Here is a 21,242-nt window from a genome sequence, read left to right as displayed (position 1 = left end):
CAAAAATTTCATCGCCCATCCGGCTACGATTAGGTTGTTTAAACAAATGTGTTGCAATGGTAGAAACAAATGTGTGCGTCCAAAACTGTAGGTACTGGGGGTACTTATAATTTTTTTAAAAGGGAGTACTTTATAAAAAAAGGTTGAGAAACACTGGCCTAAGCCACTCTACACACTGTACTTCCAAATGAAACCTCTGCTTCATTGTGATGACTTGTGATGAACACCAGATGGCGCATCAGCCAACGACATGGCGCTAGACCGGGGAGGCACAGCAGAGCAATAGAAACACCTCTGCAAAATAAATGCCATGTTTTCAAACGATGGAAGGGAAAAGGGAGGGGGGAGGGTGACGATTGTCCAAAAATAGAGCTGCCAGTTTATGTTAGAATTGTGATTCCGGGGCATTCCGAGTTGCCCAGCCGCCAGGGCTGCCCGTACTTTACCAAGCCAAGATCCCCATGGACAGTTTGTCAGGAACTCAAGAACTGTTGTAAAGCAGAGATTGAGTTGGATCCCACGGGCTCTGGAATGGACTTTGTCTTGGATGGGCCTGGAGTAGAATGTGCTTACTGCTTTCGCTCACCAGGTGAGTAGGTGTCTCAAAGTTTGGGATCCACATTTTTCATCATCCCACCAGATGTGGGTGGTGTGAATCCACTTCTTGAAGTAGAGGGGATGCACTGGAGGAAGAGTCATTTCTCTGAGTCTGTGTCTTTCTTTGTGCTCCCCCAGGGCTGAGGAGGGCTGTGAGTACTGAAACACAGTCCTGTACGTTATAGACAGCACATTGGAGGAGAATTAGCTGGGCTTTGCATAGGAGAGGGTAAAGAGGGAAACGTCTGTAGACTTTCTCCTTTCCCATCTGGGAGAAAATAATATATTTCCTGTACTGAGATGGGCTCCGTGTGGCTTAACTTGTGCCAGAGGGATATACAAAGGATTCACAGCTGTAACACTTCATGCTGGAAAAGTAGTTATCGATAGCTTGCCTTTAAACTGGGAGGTTGCATCTAGTGGGTTCCTACAGGGGCCTGCCCTGGATATAGTCATGGTCCTGTTCAGTTAACTCAGTATTTTTATTGATGATGTGGGTAATGGAGTGGAGGATATGCTTATCAAGTCTGTGGATAACACAAAGGTGGGAGGGCTTGCAAGCACTGTGGAAGACAGGATTACAATCCAAAATGATCTTGATAAATTAGATAATTGGTCTGTAATCAAGAAGATGAAATTCCATAAAGACATGAGGACATAAGAATGGCCATACTGGGCCAGACGAAAGGTCCATCTAGCCCAGTGACCTGTATTCTGACAGTGGCCAGGTGCCCCAGAGGGACTGAACAGAAAAGAGATCATTAAGTGATCACTCTGTCGCTCATTCCCAGCTTCTGACAAACAGAGGCTAGGGACACCATTCCTGTCCATCCAGGCTAATAGCCATTGATGGACCTAACCTCCATGAATTTATATAGCTCTTTTTTTTAACCCCATTAATGTCCTGGTCTTCATAACATCCTCTGGCAAGGAGTTCCACAGACCAACTGTGCACTGAGTGAAGAAAAACTTCCTTTTGTTTGTTTTAAATCTATTGCCTATTAATTTCCTTTGGTAATCCCTTGTTCTTCTTTTATGGGAACAAGTAAATAACTTTCTGCACACCGGTCATGATTCTATAGACTTCTATCATATCCCTCCCCTTAATCTCATCTTTTCTAAGATGAAAATTACCAGTTTTATTAATTTCTCCTTGTAAGGCAGCCATTCCAAACCCTTAATCATTTTTGTTGCCCTTTTCTGAACTTCTTCCAATGCCAAAACATCTTTTTTGAGATAAGGTGACTACATGTGCATGCAGTATTCAAGAGATAGATGTACCATGGATTTATATAAAGGCAATAACACATTCTTTGTCTTATTCACTAGCCCTTTTTAAATGATTCCTAACATTCTGTTTGCTTTTTTGACTGCTGCTGCAGATCGAGTGGATATTTGCAGAGAACTATCCACAATGACTCCAAGATCGTTATTTGGAATTATACTTTCCAATATGCATTACTTTGTATTTATCAACATTAAAATTGATTTGCCATTTTGTTGCCCAGTCACCTAGTTTTGTGCGATCCTTTTGAAGCTCTTCACAGTCTGCTTTGGACTTAACTATCTTGAGCAGTTTGGTATTATCTGCAAATTTTGTCACCTCCCTGTTTATACCTTTCTCCAGCTCATTTATGAATATGTTGAATAGGATTGGTCCCAGTACAGACCCCTGCGTGACATCACTGGTTATCTCTCTCCATTCTGAAAACTGGACATTTATTTCTACCCTTTGTTTCCTGTCTTTTAAACACTTATGGCTACATCTACACTGGCCCCTTCTTCGGAATAGGCATGCTAATTTATAACTTTGGAATAGGGAAATGCGCGGGGGATTTAAATATCCCCCGTGGGATTTAAATAAACATGGCCGTCGCTTTTTTTCCGGCTTGGGGAAAAGCCGGAAAAGAGCGTCCAGACTGGCGCGATCCTCCGGAATAAAGCCCTATAATAGGGTCTTTGGCTGATTTGTGGACAAAGAACGTGTCCCAGGGTGAGGGGCCTGAGCGAGGACCTTGCCACACAGTCATGAAGACCAAAGCAAAGAATTCATTTAGTTTCTCCGCAATGATTTTATCATCCTTGAGTGCTCCTTTAGTGTCTTGATTGTCCAGTGACCCCACTGGTCTGAGGTACTCTGAGAAAAATTGCTGCTATTTGTAGAATTTTTGGCTAGCTGTTCTTCAAACTCCTTTTTGGCTTTCCTAATTATATTTTTAAACTTCATTTGACAGAGTTTATGCTCCTTTCTATTTTCCTCACTAGAATATAACTTTCACTTTTTAAATGATGCCTTTTTATTTCTCCCTGCTTCTTACTTTGTGGTTAAGCCATGGTGGAACTTGTTTGGTTCTATTGCTATGTTTTTTTTAATTTGGAGTATACATTTAAGTTGAGCCTTTATTATGGTGTCTTTGAAAAGTTTCCATGAAGCTTGCAGGGATTTTACTTTTGGCACTGAACCTTTTAATTTTGGTTTAACTAACCTCCTCCTTTTTTTGTGTAGTTCCCCTTTCTGAAATTAAATGCCAGAGTGTCGGGCTGCTATGGTGTTTTTCCCACCACAGGGATGTTAAATGTAAATATATTACAGTCACTATTTCCAAGTGGTTCAGCTGTAGTCACTTCTTGGACCAGATCCTGCCCTGCACTTAGACTAAATCCTCTTGTGGGTTCCAGAACCAGCTGCTCCAAGAAGTAGTCATTTTAAGGTATCAAGAAACTTTATCTCTGCATCCCATCCTGAAGTGGGGATATGGAATGTCAATATGCGGATAGTTGAAATTACTATTGAGGTTTTTTATTTTTATAGCCTCTCTAATCTCCCTTAGCATCTCACAGTCACTATCACTATCCTGGTCAGGTGGTCGGTAATGTATCCTTACTGCTACAGTCATATTATTAGGGAGCATGGAATTACTACGCATACAGATTCTATGGAACAGCTTGATTCATTTAAAACTTTTACTTCATTTGATTCTACATTTTCTTTCACATAAATTGCCACTCCTCCACAGGCACAACCTGTTCTGTCCTTCTAATATATTTTATACCCTGGTATGATTGTCCCATTGATTATCTTCATTCCATCAAGTTTTTGTGATGCCTATTATGTAAATATCCTCATTCAATATGAGGCACTCTAATTCACTCATATTATTTAGACTTCTAGTGTTTGTATATAATCACTTGACAATATTTATCTATCTGCCATTATCTGATGTGTTTGGCTCTCTTTTTCCTTTGATTTTTCTCATCTGATCTATCCATATTTTATCAACTTCCATCCTCTCCTCTTTACGAGTGTGTATACACTTTTTTTAATAGACCCTTCTTTAAGGGATGTCTTTCTTTGCAACTGTTGGCTTTCCCCCGGTCCTTAATTTAAAAACTACTCTATGACCTTTTTAATTAAGTGACAGCAATCTGGTTCCATTATGGTTTAGGTGGATCCCATCCTTCCTGTATAGGGTCCCCCTTTCCCAAAAGTTTCCTCAGTTCCTAATAAATCTAACCCCCCTTCCACACACACACACACCCTTTCTGATCCAGGCATTAAGGCCCTGCAGGTCTGCCTGGCTCTGCCTGTGGAACTGGAAGCATTTCGGAGAACACTACCATTGAGGTCCTGGATTTTAATCTCTCTTCTAGCAGCCCAAATTTGGCCTCCAGGACCTCTCCTATCCGTCCCTATGTCATTGGCACCTACATGTACCAAAACAATCAGCTCCACCCCAGCACTACACACAAGTCTATCAAGATGTCTTGAGAGACCCGCAACCTTTGCACCAGGCAGGCAAGTCACCATACAGTTCTCCCAGCCATCGCATTCCCAGCTATCTGTTTCTAATGACTCAATCCCTCATTACTAACACCTGCCTTTTCATAATGCCTGGTGGTCTCTCCCATGGAGAGGTATCTTCACTGCTTTAATGGTTCTGTGCTGTTATCCCATGAACTCTTCCATGCTAAATAGGTTCAAGATGGGTCAAGTATCACCAAGGCATTGCAGTACTAATAATGGTGGGTCACTTCTCTTCTAATTTACACGGAGCTAGTGCCCCAGGGCAGAGCTGAAAGGGGTGTCTCTGCTGTTAAACTGCCTAGTGGTGCTCACTGAACTCCTCCTGGCTGTCTTGCAGAAGTAAAAGTGTTTGTGGCTGTGGGTATCTAACCTCTAGTATTGTAACCCAAACACCTGGGCTACATCTATACTGCAGCCTTCTGCAGCAAAAGCTTATACAAATGAAGTGCTTAATTTGCATAATTAATTAGAAGCTGCTTTTGCACAAGAGGTTTTTGTGCAAAAAGGAGCTGTGTAGATGGCTCCTTTTTGTGCAAAAGTCCCCTCTTGTGCAAGAACTGTTCTTCCTCATTTTTCAGGATATTCTACTCCATGCTTTAAAAATAAATAAATGAAAGGAGATATACCTATCTCCTAGAGCTGAAAGGGACCTTGAAAGGTCATTGAGTCTAGTCCCCTGTCTTCACAGCAGGACCAAGTACTATCCCTAACAGATCTGCCCCCCATCCCTAAATGGCCTTCTCAAGGACTGAGCTTACAATTTTGGGCTTAATAGGTCAGTGCTCAAACCACTGAACTATCCCTTTTCCCATTCATTTGCATAAGCTTTTGCAGAAGAAGGCTGCAGTATAGATGTAGCCCTAGTGTGGGTCACTGTCCCATGTAGTGGTACTTAGACCACTTACAGCAAGTACTAAGAACACGGGAGCGCTACAGCCTAAGCTGATAGTCAGCTGGCTTCACAGCTCAAGCTGTAGAGGGGCCTGTACTGAGGTTCCAGGTTCAAATTCACCTGGTGGTAGTTATGGTATCATGGCCAAATTTAGGGGTTGGTAATTGCTTAGGAAGGTGGCGTGCAGTTTCAGCTGGAAGCAGGATTCTTTTCCCAGCTGAATGCATTGAGGGGTGGTGGGCTATTAAGCCCCTGATGTATTTCATCCCAGAAGTGGCTGCATTGCAGTCAGTGGATAAAGTGGTGTCTCTGGGGAAGCTGAAGACTATCAAGTATTTTAGGATTCTTTGTGGCGAGAGGCAGGGGACAAATGCCTGCTATTGCTATCACAGCTGGTAAAATGTACTGACACTACCATGAATCCACAAGTTGGAACAGAAGCAGCCTCGCCCTTTTTCTTAAAAAATGCTTCTGATTTGAGGGGACTTTGGAGTTTCCCCTTTCTACAATGACCTATCTCACATCCATGCATGCACAGCCATCCCCACACACCCCACCCTCCCAGATAATGAGTGGGCTGATATCTGTTCTTTTGAGAACCTCTTCCGAGAGGAGGTCAGGTTAGTCCCCTTTAATCTCAGCTGCCAGGAGAGACGGCGCCGCTGACGCACAGCAGGCTCTTTGCAGGATCTGGATGAAACAGAGACAGGCTCTGCTTTGCCGCCTGCACCAGGAACTATTGGGCAGGCTGTGACTCATTGGGACACGTTGTCCGGCTTGTCTTGGCTTTGCGAGTAGTGGTAAAGGCTTAGCATTAACACTGCACAGACATGGCTTAATCTTCGCAACATCCAGTGCAGCGGAGGTGGGGATTACTCTCCCCATGCTACAGATGGGGAAACTGAGGCACAGACAGAGGGAGTGATTTGATCCTTATTCTGTGTTTTAGCCCCAAGTTACAGCAGGGAGAAGAGTCTGTTCCCTCTCTTTGCAACAAAGACCAAATCCTGCTGTCTTTACTCAGGCAAAACTGCCAGCCAAGACTGGCTTGGATGAGAAGTGCAGGACTAGGTCACAGCTGAGAACTGCAAGGTCCCTAAAGTACTCTGCAGGGTATGGTGCTGCTTTGTGTGCCCAGCGCAGGGCAGGGCAGGAGTAGAGGGAGTCTGAGGCTGATGTGTGGGAGGGATGGGGAAAGCCAGGTACTGCGGCGGGGGGGAGGAAATCTGTGTGTGTGAGGGTGAACTTGCCTGGATTTCTATGAACATGTCACACTCGTCCCTCTACCATTGATCAAGACTTTTGATTGGATTTCAGAGTCACTGGTGACTTCTCCTGCATCTGGAAAAGTTTTAGGTCCTGGAGGCTTTTATGGACAGATGCTGTCGCTGAGAGTGTAAGCAGCCGAGGGGAACGGGATGTATGAAAGAGGGGGGGGGGGTCTGGTTTTAGGGCCCAATCCTGCTGTTCTTACGCTGTCCCTGCTGCCCTGAGTAAAGCTGGCAGGAGCAGTTCTCTTATCCAGCTGTTACATTCTGGAACAGACTCTGATTTATACTACAGTTGCTTTATGGAAAGTGGCCTTGAAGTGGGAGTAAATGACATTTGCACTCACTTGGAGACCCTTTCCTCTGCCAGCAGGGTGTAGAGACTCCTCAGTGCATCTGAGAATCTGCCCTTCTGTGTAGTGACTGAGAGTCCCTTGAGTGGATAGATAGGCAGAATGGGCAGGCCCATGACACCCACAATCCTTTCTTCTGCCTCCCCCCCCCCCCCCATATTCCAGTATTTAACAAATAGAATTGAGTGTGTTTCAGAGTCAGGGCAGGAGTGACAGCTGCTCCCCTAGCCCAAGTGGCTGGCTTTAAATTTGAATGGAACTGGTAGCACCTGGAATTCTGAGACAGATGCCTGGATTGGCTTCGTTTTCCCAATTGGCCTGCCCTACTGTCTTATCCTCCATTGTGACTGGTGCTCCCCATTTCTCTGGCCACTGGGGGCAGGTGCTGCCACATCTAACTCTGTAGTCAGCACAGGCGCTTTTAGATTTTGCAGCTGGTCCTGCATGGGTCCACTCCACGGTGGCTTCTAATCAGAAGGAATACAATTATGTGCCGGGCTAGTGCTGTGTCACTGTGTGTTGTGTGCACGCCGCTCGTTGCCCAACCCACACAGAGTAGGAGTTTGTTGCAGTCCCCAAGAGTCTGGCTCTTTAGCTCATTCTGTAGCAACTCAGATTTTGCCATAGAGGTTTCCCAATTCAGTCCCTGCGGGGAGCTACGGTTGGGGCTCTCATATATGCACCAACACGTCATCTCCGGAGACCTGGCTTCAAATTTCAAAGGGAAAAAATCCACAATAAAGCAACTTTCAGTCTCGCCTGAAAGGTCACTTGCCTGCATCATAAAACCAAGAGTGTAATCTGGCACCGCTGAGCATGGGGTGAGTCAGCAAAGCTGTGTGGGAACCTAGACATAGGACAGTTTCAATTGCTTTAGGCTGGGGTGGTGACTGTAAGGCCTGGGGGCTGGATGCGGTCCCCAGTTTGCCTGGATTCATCCCCCCAAGGCTTAGGGTTCTCCACCTCAGCACTGGGGAGCCCGTGCTGGTGCTCCAGACCTTCCCCCCCATGCCCTTGTGGGGCTGGAACACACAAAATCTACTAGCCTGTGCCCCTCTAGGCTCTGGTGTGTGAGACGAATGTGGGGAGTGTCGGAGCATTTGTCTCCTCAGTTAGGGGCTGCCATGTCAGTGAGGTTTTGTTTGGGGTTTTTTTCTTTTCACTTGGACCTCGATTGATTTTTTTTTTCCTGTGGGTCAGCAGCCCTGACCCAAAAATGGTTCCCTGCCCCTGCTGTAGACCAAGGCTGAGGAGCATTGCAAGGGTCTCATGAGGGCTTAGGGCATCAGCAGATCCAGCTTTCATGTGCTGGCAAGAGCTCATCTGCCTGACCAGGAAGCGGCTGCACATCCCTCCCAGGCCACATTCACATTCAGCCACGGTGTTTGCTCTTAATTGCTCTCCTATTTCAAAAGTTTCATTCATCAGTCAGGGAGCAGAGACCACACCATGTGGAGGAGACACTGCACCACAACTAATGAAGTGTGAAGAGTTGGAAAGAACAGCTCACAATTGACCCATTGGCTGAAAGCTGTTTGCTCAAACTCCTGTGTCCCAGGAACCAGGCTAACTACATCTCCGATCTCTCCAGATGCGCCCTCTCCATGCCTCTGAGTCTGACCACTGGTCTCAAGGTAGAATTACCCAGCGCTGAAGTCCTCTGTGTAATAACCACAAAGAGTGGGATACCCCCAGGCCCTGCATGTCTGTTCCCTGTGGGGCAGTAACAGTGGTAGTTGGTGTCCAAACAGCTTCCCTCAAGCAATGCACCATTTCTTTAGGACACGTGTATCTGAGGGAAACCAGATTATGTGCACAGGTAGCTTTTCCAGAGGGTCCCATTCCCTGGCTTCAGTAAGGGCCTACTGCTTAGCCTCTCACTTTGTGTCAGCCTGTCTCTAAGGCAGCTTCTGACAAGTGACCCCCGGAGAAAGACTTTTAAACTCTGCAGTGTCTCTGAAAATGATCTTCACTCTCACAGGCCTTGGGAGACAGGCCAATCTTGCCTACAGACAGCTCCCAAAATGAAGCAAAGACTTTCCAGCATCCATACACCACATCTCAGATACACTCACCTAGGAACCAACCCCGTTGCAAACTCTGTCTACACAGCTATTCTAGCGACACCATCAAAGACCAACCCACATAAGCCACCACATCAGGGGCTCATACCACTGCATATCCTCTAATGTGATGTGCCAGCAATATCCCTCTGCCATGTATATTGGCCAAACCAGATGTTCTCCAGGACAAAGGACTGATGGACACAAATCAGACATCAGGAATGGTAACACACACAGACCTGTGGGGGAACTTTTAAGCTGCCTGGTCACTCAATCATGGATTTAAAAGTAGCCATTCTTCTACAAAGGAATTTCACAAGCCAATTACAGAGAGAGTCTGCAGAACTGGAATTCACCTACGAATTTGACACTGGTACTTTGGGCTTGAAAATACATTAACGGTTGGTGCATTACATAGCCAATTTCTTCTGCCTTTAACATCTGCATTTCCACATCAAAAGCTACAAATGGGACACATCCAGCCCACTTGATAAGCCTCATTAACATGGGTCCCACAATTGACAGGTACTTCTGCTATTTTTATAGAATCTTGTTTTCTGTTATTTCCACTCCAATTCATCGGAAGAAGAGGATTTTACCCCCAAATGCTCATGATTCTATATCGGGGTGGGCAAATTCCAGCCTGTGGGCTAGATCCATTCTGCAGGGTTAATCCTTGGCGGGCCCCCATCTCTGTGTTTATCTGCACCTCTGCAGGTATTGGAGAATTGTAGCTCATGTTGGCCACAAATCGCTGTTCAACAAGAGCTGTGATCGTCCGATATCTGCAGAGGTGCAGGTAAACAGAGGCAGGGGCTAACCCTGGTGGGCTGTGCTTTTTTATTGCCCACCCTTGTTCTATCTAGGTTAGTTTCTAAGGTGCCACAGAGCTACCTGTTGTATTTAAAGTTACAGACTAACATAGTTACCCCCGCTGAGATTTCAGAAGTGTCTGATCGCCAGGCTCCTCGCTTTTACCAAAGCGAGCCTTGAGAGAAGGGATGGGATCCTGGAAGCTGTTTGCCCCACTGTCTTTCAAGGATGTGCTGGGGTCTCCCGATTGTGTTGCTTTCCAGTTTGTTCTTCCCATACCCCGCTATTATGTTAAATCAATAGGATGATACAAGAAACCCTAATCATCTTCTATTGTGATGTGAACTTTACTGTATTGACCAGGCCAGCTACTCACAATAGTCAGGCCCTTAATATACATCTGTAGCCGTGGGCTCATGCACAGCAGCTCCACATCTGTCCCCCACAGTGAAAGTGCGTGGGGGTGGGGAATGTTAAGGACATGAGTCCAGATGAGCAGCAAAAATAAAGGTGGGAGCTTGTTAAATAATTGGGCCTGCCAATGGGTAGCCCCACCCTTCGACAGGGATGGCGTGTCCCAAGAGTCTTGTGCCCAGCCAGCCACAGGGTTCCATGGCAGTACGAACTGGGCCCATCTTTACGTGTCGCTGACCTATCAAAGCACTGACCTTCCAGGGAGCTGGCACCCCGGCCATGGGACCCCGGCCTCGAACCTCTGGGACCATGGTCCCTGCACTTTCACAGCCTGGGGGCCCCAGGGCTAGTGTGACTCAGCAGGTCAAAAGCTAGCTGGGACTGTGGGGCTCAGATCTACAGAATTATTCAGCCATAGCAAGAGGAGCCCATAACTGCCACGCTTTTGGAGGCTTCCAAGGAGCCTGTAAAGGTTTTGCAAGGCCATTCTCTCTCTTGCTCTCTGCCTCTCTCTCCGAGGCAAAGCTTTTCTGCACGCTGCCATGGTCTTTGGCACAAGACAACAATCCCAGATTTTTCCAGTCAACCCAGTGGAGATCATCTCCTGACTTGACTTCTCCAGTGATTTTTTTTTTTTTTTTAAAGGCTGGAGAGCTGGCAGCCCTGCAAACTGAATCCGCCAACGAGCGCCCCAGACAGAAAGCTCCAGCACAGACTTCACTTGCTCGTGACTCAGCTGATTAGCTTCCCACCCCAATGAGCCTCCATGCTCACTTCCGAGAGCGAGGGGAGAGTTCATGGTCCATGGCTTGTGCTGTCTTTGGCTGGTAGGGTTGCCAGGTGTCCGGTATTTTCACCTCCTGTCCAGTAAAAAAAAATTAAGAAAATACCAGACACCTAAAATGTCCGGTATTTTCTGACTTTTTTTTCCCTGGGAAGGCGATGAAAATCCCAGGTGCTTACCTGGCTCCACATGGGAGCTGTCTGGCCCAGAGCAGGAAGACAAGAGGCAGACAGCTGTTGGCAGCCTGTTAGGGCCAAAAAGCTTCAAAAGCATTTCTTGAAGGGGCCATGCTGGGTTGTGTGATTTTTGTTTTTTGCTCAACAGAATTTGGTATTCAGTATTTTTTGGTTAAACCATCTGGCATCCTTATTGGCCGGCCCACTTAGGACTGATCCTTGTTTATTCACAGATCACCAGTCACCATGCTGTCTAGGCCTGCAATCACTGCTCCTTCTAGGTCACTGAACAACCAGCAGTCACCACGGCCTGGGCTTGGTTTTAGCCAGTGATCGAGAAGTGATAAGCTCTTCACAGCCTGCTAGCAACCCCCTGAGCAACCCAGTCCCTTACACCGACTTTTCATTAACTGCTGCATGGGGTTATTGAATGTACATGTCTGTCTTCTGCTGGTCAAGTGGAGCTCTCTTGAATGTCCGAGCGGCAGGCGAGCGTGTGCTCAGGAGACTGTGTAATGAGTAATTGTTAATGTGCAATGGAGCAACCCGAATTCATATGATTAGTGATCATTTGTATTGTGGTCACAGTCCTAAACCAGCATCCCACTGTGCTAGGCGTAATGCAAACGCAGAACAAAGTAACAGGCCCGGCCCAACCCATGGGCTGGTTTACACCAGTGGAGGCCCTGCCTGGTAGCATTAACTGCTAGCAATGCAGCCCTTCCCCAACCATCCCCAGAGCGCAAAACACACAGGCTACGTCTAGACTGGCATGATTTTCCGCAAATGCTTTTAACAGAAAATTTTTTCCATTAAAAGCATTTGCGGAAAAGTGTCTAGATGTGCAAAAGCGTCCGTGCCCATCTAGACGTGGTTTTGCGTAAGAAAGCCCCATTTTTGCCATCGAGGCTTTTTTGCGCAAAACAATACCGCGTTGTCTACACTGGCCCTCTTGCGCAAAAGCATTTGTGCAAGAGGGCTTTTGCCCGAACGGGAGCAGCATAGTATTTCCGCAACAACACTCTCAATCTTACATGAGATCATCGGTGTTCTTGCAGAAATTGAAGTGGCCAGTGTAGACAGCTGGCAAGTTTTTCCGCAAAAGCAGCAGCTTTTGCGGAAAAACTTGCCAGTCTAGACACAACCACTCTGCATCCGAGCAGCCCTGAGTCTGATGCTGCTGAAGCTTTTGGCTGCTGGCTCCCTCTGTTGCTCTGGCTGGGATAAGATTACACAGCTGAAAGCAGAAGCGGGAGGTGAGAGAGAAGGAAGGCTAGTGCATTTGAAGCTGTTTCCCTCCAGCATCTCCTGCACAGGGGACATGATCGGCTACATCTTGCTTGTCCCCAAAGCAGCCCAGAGAGGAAAGCCTTTTGCAGCAGAGCACTAGGTGAGCAAGGTGAAGGGTGGGGTGGGTGTGCCTGGGGTTACAGCCCTTCTCCCAGTGTATGCCCCCTCCCTGTGCCGGGTGGAATCCTGGTAGACAGAACAGTTTGAGCAGCTCCATACCCTGCATCCTCAGCCTCTGAACTTCCCACCAGGAAACGAGCGTAGAAGGAAGCATCGCCATTTGCAAGTGCAGAACAAACACCACTAGGCATTTCAGTGCCAGGGCAGGTCATGCAGAGCCTGTCCTTTCTTTACCGGAACTCCAGGAAGGATGAATCAGGTTTTTTGTTTTAGTTCTGGGGAACTATCCTCTTCAAATCCAGGTTAATCTGGGAGCCAGGACACTGACATGGCTTGTTCAGACCTAATTCCACAATCTCCAGGCCCCTGTGGTCTTTGACAACAGTGCCCCAGAGGTGCAGGGGTAGTTTGTTTTTTCCCCAGGAGTGATGTGGAAGGAGAAAGCAGCTGCTAGGCAATAGAAGTCCAATACAGGGTGCGTATGCTGGGTAGGGATGTGATGCTTCAACCTGTTAACTGGCTAACAAGGGGGGGCAGGCACTGTGGATAGGGGCTGCTCCCCTCACCTCGCTAACTCTCCCTTTAATTAACTGATTAAACATTAAACAGATTTTTACATTTCTAATGCTGTGGTGGGAAAATGTGCATGCATGTCTGTACTCAGTTTGTCTAGACCCAAGCAATATTATCTATTGGTGTAGCTCTGGGGACATGAGGGTGTTTGTGCAGTTGTGTGTATGCGCATACATATGGGCTGTGTCTACACTGGGCCACTTATTCTGGAAAATCAGCCGTTTTTCCGGAATAAGCTGCGAGCTGTCTACACTGGCCCTTGAATTTCCAGAAAAGCAACGATGCTCTACTGTACAAAATCAGCTGCTATTCCGGAAAAACTATTCTGCTCCCGCTCGGGCATAAGTCCTTATTCCAGAACACTGTTCCGGAAAAGGGCCAGTGTAGACAGCCCAGTAGTCTTTTCCGGAAAAAAGCCCCGATCGCAAAAATGGCGATCGGGGCTCTTTTCCGGAAAAGCACGTCTACATTGGCCACAGACGCTTTTCCGGAAAAGCAGCCTGCCAATGTAGACGCTCCTTTTCTGGAAAAACTGAAAACAGAATATTATTCTGTTTTAAGCATTTCTGGAAATTCATGCCAGTGTAGACACAGCCGTAGGGGATTGCATGTGGGTTTATGTGAATAGGTGTATCTGAGCAGGAGGGATGTCTGGGCACAGAGCATTGAGTGGGTGCTGGGGTATACACGTGTTAGGGAGTAACATTGTATGTTTGGATAGCTGGGTGTTTGTGAGGCTCTCTGTCTATGGCTGTGTCTAGACTAACCAGTTTTTCCAGAAAATCAGCCGCTTTTCCAGAAAAACTTGCCAGCTATCTACACTGGCCGCTTGAATTTCCACAAAAGCACTGATGATATCATGTAAGATTGTCAGTGTTCTTGCAGAAATACTATGCTGCTCCTGTTCAGGCAAAAGTCCTTTTGCACAAAAGAGCCAGTGTAGACAGCTCAGCTTTGTTTTCCGCAAAAAAGCCCTGATTGCAAAAATGGCGATCAGGGCTTTTTTGTGGAAAAGTGCATCTAGATTGGAATGGACGCTTTTCCACAAAAAGTGCTTTTGCGGAAAAGCGTCCATGCCAATCTAGACGCTCTGTTCTGAAAATGCTTTTAACGGAAAACTTTTCCGTTAAAAGCACTTCCGGAAAATCATGCCAGTGTAGACATAGCTTATGGGTGTGCATGTGGCTTTGCATATGCAGATGTATGGATGAATATACAAGCTACTCACCTCCATAGCACCTCCTGCTAATAGCACTGAATTAGCTCTTATCTGCCTGCCAGACACCTCTACGTGTCCTTACTCCCTGTGCTCCATGGTGGACCCATATCCTCTCCAAGACACTGCCCTCCAGCAGGGCCCACTACAGTTTTCTCCCATCCCCCTTCCAGGGGAGGGGTTTATCTGCAGTCCTGTCTTTGCAGTCTGGGGTTCTCCCCTCCCAGGGAACCGCTAATGCCCCTCTACCCACTTTACCTCAGTGACCCACTGCTGGTCATCTTCTAACCCCTGCTACAGGGGCAAACTGCAGTCTGTAATGGCCACTCATCATTAGCAAGGGGGTGTGGACCTACTGCCTCTTTCTAGCCTGGCTGTCTCCCTCCAGCCCTAGTACACTCAGGCCTTACCACCCAGGAGCCGAGCCGAGCCAAAGCTTCCCAGCACTGCTTTGTCTCAGAAAGCCTCCAGCTTCCTTAGCAGCCAGGTCCTTCCTGCTCCTTAACTAAAGCAAGAATGTCTGTCTCTAGCTTGCTCCCAGAGCCCTTATTTATACAGCCTGGAGCTGGGCCCTAATTGGCAGTATCTGCCTCAGCTGTGGGCTTTGCTTTCAGCCCTCTCCCAGGGCTGGGTTTTACCCTTAAAAGGCCAGATGCCCCATCACAGTAGGTAATTAAGACCTTCCACATGACAGGTTGGGGAAACTAAGGCACAGAGAGGAGATGTGAACCGGCGCTAGTGCATGCAGTGAATCAGGGGCTGAGCTGGCCACAGAAACCAGGAGCACTGACTCCAAATCCCCCTGCTCTATTCACTAGATCACATTGCCACGACAGACCAGCCTGAGTTACGAGTTGCTTCAGCAGGCTGTGGCAGAGCAGGGTCTGGTCAGCATTAGCTGGAGATATCAGCTGAGATTTTCTAAGCCACTTGCGTTGGCAGTACCAGCTCCCATTCTTAATAAAGAATGCGTAGAGATTGTCTGATGGTGGGGAAACGATGCTGTATGAATCCATCCTTTGGAACTGATGCTTTCAGCCTGGCCCGACTAAGCCCTCTGCATTTCGGGGCCCCGTGCAGAGGCTGTTCATGAGCTGAGGTGGAAATAGTGCAATGATGAGGGTGGTTCATGTTGCAAGGAAAGGTGATATGGCAACTCTCAGGTATCTAAAGGTGCCACCTACTTTCAGAGGCAAGTAAACAATAGAGCTGCCCAGGAGCCATGCTAATGTGTATTGGTGGGTGTTTGAATGAAACATAACACCTGCTGCAGTAACTGAAGCACAACCCCAACTCACCAAACGGATCAGGTGGAAGCGAGCTGGTGGATTAACAACCTGAGCTTACACAGCTAGCTGCAGCTGGGCTCGCTCCTGCGTCATCAGGAGTGAAAGTGCCAGCTGGGTTCTGATTCCAGGGCCTGCACTGGGTGAAATGAATCATGTACAAAGCTGGAAGGTGGGATCTCAGGTTGCACCTGTCTGGCTGGCAGTGAGAGCCTGCTTGAACATGGAAACGGAGCATCCGGGATGTGGAAATCATTTGTGGTTTAGTGATTAAGAAAAAGAGACTGCGAGTCTGGATACCTGAGCTGTTTCCTGTGCTGCTGCCGCCACCACTCCCTGAGGCTGTGTCTGCAATGCATTGTAGCCCCAGAACTGTGGGGCTGGGCTCCTAACTCGGTATTTCCCAGCCCACGCTTGAGTGTCCAAGCTGCATTTAAAGTTGCTGGGCTTGGATCTCACAGCCATGCTAATGTGTCCACCCTGCAGTATGCCGACCTTCTGACTTGGGTCTGTGGCTAGTGCTAAGTCATAAGAACGGCCATACTGGGTTAGCCCAAAGGTCCGTCTAGCCCAGTGTCCTGTCTTCTGACTGGCCAATGCCAGCTGCCCCAAAGGGAATCATCAAGTGATCCCTTCCCTGTCACCCATTCCCAACTTCTGACAACAGAGGCTAGGGACACCCTTTCTTCCCATCCTGGCTAATTGATGGATCTATCCTCCATGAATTTATCTAGCTCTTTTTTTGAACCCTGATAAAGCCCTGGTCTTCACAGCATCCTCTGGCAAGGAGTTCCACAGGTTGATTGTGCATTGTGTGGAAAAATACTTCCTTTAGTTTGTTTTAAACCTACTATCTATTAATTTCATTTCATGACCTCCTCGTTCTTGTGTTATGGGAACAAGTAAATAAATTTTCCTTATTCACTTTCTTCATACCAGTTATGTGTTATAGAACTCTCTTTGGTATCCCCTTTATCTTCTCTTTTCTAAGCTGAAAAATCCCAGTCCTATTAATTTCTCATCATATAGCTGCTTTTCAATACCTCTAATCATTTTATTGTCCTTTTCTGAACTTTTTCCAAGCTAAAATATCTTTTTTTTAAATGTGGTGACTACATGTGCATATAGCTTTCAAGATGTGGGTGTACCATGGATTTATGTAGAGGCAAGAAGATATTCTCTGTCTTATTCTCTATTCCTATCCACACTGCAAAATTACAGACCTTGAACCATACCTCTAGCAGGCTCTTAGGACTAGGGGCCTGAGTGTTTACTGACCCAGATCAGACTGATTTATTTGTGGACAAACCCAGGTAAGAGCCCAGGCTCAGTATGCATAACCCGAAGTGACTTTTGATAAGTCACTTAAACTGACTATGCCTCAGTTTCCCCATCTGTAATATGAAGATAACTACCAGATATAGATCCTATGAAATGTATACCTTGCTTGGATATTGTGGCTTCTAAATCTAGATCCGGGTCAAAAACTTGACTGTCCATTTACACTGGGTTTGGTAGAACTCCAAACTGGCATGTTCTATTTTTTTGGCCACCCTAGAAGCAACAATAGCAGAACAATTCACAACCAAGATTCTTTACTGACTGCCTAGCACAGGCTTCTGTTAGAGAAAGAGGAATGGGGCAAAATCCAGCAATCAATGTGAGTTTTGTCATTGACCTCAAGCAGGCCATGCTTTTTAAATTAAATCTCCCTTGGAAATTAATAGTTGGGGGTGGGAATGAAAAGGAAAAAAGTGTCACAACATTGTAATGAAACCCAAAACTTTGTTAGAGGTCCCAAAGTCATTGGGAACATTGACTGCACTTCTCCTATCCCTGTAGTAACACGAGGGCTACGTCTACACTGGCACCCTTTTCTGGAAATGCTTAAAATGGAACAGTTTTCCGTTATAAGTATTTCTGGAAAAAGCGCGTCTACATTGGCAGGATGCTTTTCCGGAAAAGCACTTTTTCTGGAAAAGCATCCGTGGCCAATGTAGACGCGCTTTTCTGCAAAAAAGCCCCAATCGTCATTTTCGTGATCAGGGCTTTTTTGCAGAAAAGACTACTGTGCTGTCTACACTGGCCCTTTTCCGGAACAGTTTTTCCGGAAAAGGACTTTTGCTCGAACAGGAGCAGCATAGTTTTTCCGGAAAAACAATGACGATTTTACATTAGATTGTCATTTCTTTTCCAGAAAAGCAAGCAGCCAGTGTAGACAGCTGGCAAGTTATTCTGCAAAAGCGGCTGCTTTTCTGGAATAAGTGGCCAGTGTAGACACAGCAGGGTGTGTGGGGGATCTCTGAATGGAAAGAGCTATGTAAGAAATACAGGTAAGATCCTCCACAGATTGAAGTCACTATTTGAACCCACGGTAGTGGGTGGTGCCAGCCCACCCACTTCTAAAAGCCTTTCCCCCAGCTTGTGGGAGGGAGAATTGGACCCAGAGCTCAACTAATTGCAGGGGACAAATGATGAAAACAAGGTCAAGGGATACGTATCAGAGGTTTAAAACAAGGGAACTGGATGGGGACACCGAGCAGAGACCCCCGGACAGCACCCACTGCTCCTTGAAGCTGTCCAGGGAGGCAGTGGATGCTGCCCAGTGGAACTGTGCCTGGATGTGGCAGACCAGGGAGGAACGGAAATAGGCCTCACAGTTACAGAACACCCCCTCATCCAGCATCCTGAGTTTTGCCATTGACTTCCATGGGACTGCATTTCACCCTCAGTTTTTAATGTATTAGTATTATTGTATGAGTGCTTGTAAAGCACCTGGAAATCCTCAGATGAAAGTTGCTTTAGAATTGCTAAGTGTTAGTAGAGTTGGGCTGGAAGCAGAGCCTTTGGTCTGAAAAGGGGACCCCCGACGAGAACCCCTTTTGTCTTGGGGCCTGCAGGGCCATGATGGTTTTTGGCGTGTATCCTGTTGCCGAGGGAGTACATGTGGCTCTCTACTACCTCAGTTTTGCTGTTTTGACTTTACAGCCCAGCTGACTAGCTGCCTCTGTACGGTGTTAATCATCTGTGCTGGACCAGTTTCCAGAAGAGGCAAACCACCCAAGAGGAAGTGGCTGCCTGCTGCCATGTGCTGTTGCCTAAAACTCTTTCCCTGATTTGTTCAGACAGGCCGAGCTCAGCTCCCCTCCTAATGTCATGAAGGCTGCTCAGAAGCAGAGTCCCTGTGCTGAGAGCTGATCGAGGAGCCGCGGGAAGAGCAGAGATCGATGAAGAGTATGGCTGCCCTGTCCCAGCAGAATGAAGCCTTGAGGACAACAACCTGTCCTCGTGGCCTCCTAAAAGCTTCCTGTTAGGAAAGCGCCCCTTGGAAGGGTCAGTAACCAAAGACCACGGTGACTCTGAACAGCCAGCAGTCCTGAGCACGAGCAATGGAGTCCACTGAGGGCAGTACTGTGCCTGGAAAATACTGCATCTACCAGGTGGGGAAACAACCAGGGTTTTGATTTCAGCCCCATTGGGGAACCCCAGCACAGAGACCTCTCCAAAGGGAAGTGGCACGGTGCCAGCAGGCTGCCTATCTTCACGCAACTCGGCGCATCAGACTTTGCCCTTGAAACCATCCGAGCTCCTCCCCTTCTGAGTGGCTGATCATGGGCTGTGCCGTGTGCTCCCCCTTGGTGGATATCTGGGATGTGACAACCAAACAGCCTGGCCCCAGCTACCTGGAGCTCTCCGACTTCTCCAAGGTCCAGTCCCAGGACTACCAACCCGTCTCTGGCCTGTATTCTGTTCTTTCCTTCTCCGATGCTGAAGACTGCAGTGAAGAATTCCCGGTAGCTCGCCTGACTCCAGACAATGGCTCTGACACAGAGTGAAGCCCTGAGAAATAGCTGTCTCTGAAGAGTCTCATGGAGTGGACCAATAGGCACAAAGGGTTTGCTATCAGCTGGCATGGGATTGGTTTGCACAGAATGGGGTGACATGGTCCATACACAGATTCCTCCACAGAGCCAACTGGCACAGACTTCTTTCTAAGGGGGCCTGACTCTCCATTGCCTTGCACCATGTGCTGTCAATTACATGAGTGCAAAGTGATGGTAAAACTCTACCAGGGCAATGAAAAGTCAGGCCCAAGTTGGAGCCTGATTCTCTCACACTGCTTTTACACCAGTGTAACTCCATCACCTAATCCAGGTTTGCACTGAGGTTAGTGGAAACAGAATCATGCCCTTGAATTCCACCAGACCCTTGCTGTGTTTGGAGTAAGTCGGGTGGCAAGTCAGAAAAACAACAGCTGCTGTTATTGAAATTCAGCTACCGGAGCAGGCTGGGGCCCCTTCACAACTAGCGAGAATAAGGCTAGTTCCCTAGCAGAACACTACCTGGAAACACCCCCAAGCAATGCAATGCAAAAGAAAAGCATTACATCATCAGGACAAACTCTCATTGGCTGACTTATGATTCTGATTTACCCTCTAACTTCTGATAACTGATTCACTTTTTCAGCAACATCCCATACTCCAGTCGAGTCCTTCCATTCAACTGAGCCCTGAGACATCTCAATGGCACCGCCCCCCAGCTTTCTAAGCTTCTTTGTGTTGGATCAGTCCAGTTTCTAGACCCAGCTGATCATATTTTTTCTAGAGTGACAGCATCTAAGTAGGAGGAGGGCCATTGGCACCAATACCGCTTCCATGGAAACAAGTGATGCGTATTCATTAGATTGGGGACAGAGCAACAGATGTGGGTTTTTTGATTCGTGATGTTTTGAACTTGACCACCGTTGTTAGTCCAACTGTTTCACTGCGTGTGTAGATGACTAGAGGGAATTTTTAATACTTCGACATTGCCTTTCTTGCATACAGGTACCTCAAAGTGCTTTACAAGCATCTGTTAATTATGCCTCACATCACCCTCTGCGAACTAGGGGAGTATCATTAGCCCCATAGTACAGATGGCTAGGAAGAGATACACAGAGATGAAAGTGACCCATCAAGGTCATGCAAAGAGGAAATAGCCAGAGAGAACCCAGGAATTTGGATTTTCAATCCCCAAATCTCACCATTTCGCACTGCTGCCTCTCTGGGCAAACACAATTGTTATATTTCTGTTTAAGAGTGTAATGGAGTGTGTAAGAGGTCTCACTCAATCCTGGGCCACTGACTGGTGTGCAGGCCTATACTTATTAGTCTGGCTGCCCCTTTAAGACAGTGAGGGCTGAAGGTGGGGCAGGCTGCAATGCCTGCACCAGCCTAAATATCAACACAGCCCCGACCCTGGTTCAGGGTGGGGCAGGCAAACACACAGTTCTCAGCACAAGTTGGGAGGGGAAGACTGCACCCAGTATATGGGAGTGGCAGAGGGGATGCAGGCCCTCCCTACTCCACCGCGTCCCGGCCCAGGCCTCTAGCAGTGGCAGCTTTGGCAGCCACTGGGGTCAGCAGGGAATCTACTTGGAAACATGCTGACACACATCAAAGGGCTATTAGGTCCACCTGATCATCCTCCGCTTCCCTGGGGCCACTTCTGGACTTCCCCTTCAGTCTGTACCTGGCTCCCAGGCAGCGGCCGATTCACAGGGTCTGCGTAGTCCACTTTTGGGGGTAGGGAGAAAAGGGTCTCCTCTTCAAT

The 21,242-nt window shown here is 47.3% G+C and overlaps 1 long non-coding RNA gene across 1 annotated transcript in view; it reads left to right on the top strand.

Moving 5' to 3' along the window:
* Positions 1–20,349, top strand: part of LOC142819309 (uncharacterized) — a 46,004-nt gene extending 25,655 nt beyond the window's left edge. The window contains exon 2 of the long non-coding RNA XR_012897164.1: positions 18,776–20,349. This is a non-coding gene — a long non-coding RNA (uncharacterized LOC142819309). The remainder of the gene's footprint in view (positions 1–18,775) is intronic.
* Positions 20,350–21,242: the final 893 nt, after the last annotated feature.

Source organism: Pelodiscus sinensis, chromosome 22 (genome assembly GCF_049634645.1).
Source record: "Pelodiscus sinensis isolate JC-2024 chromosome 22, ASM4963464v1, whole genome shotgun sequence".
In the NCBI taxonomy this organism is placed as follows: Eukaryota; Metazoa; Chordata; order Testudines; family Trionychidae; genus Pelodiscus; species Pelodiscus sinensis.
This window is presented reverse-complemented; position numbering and strand designations above follow the sequence as displayed.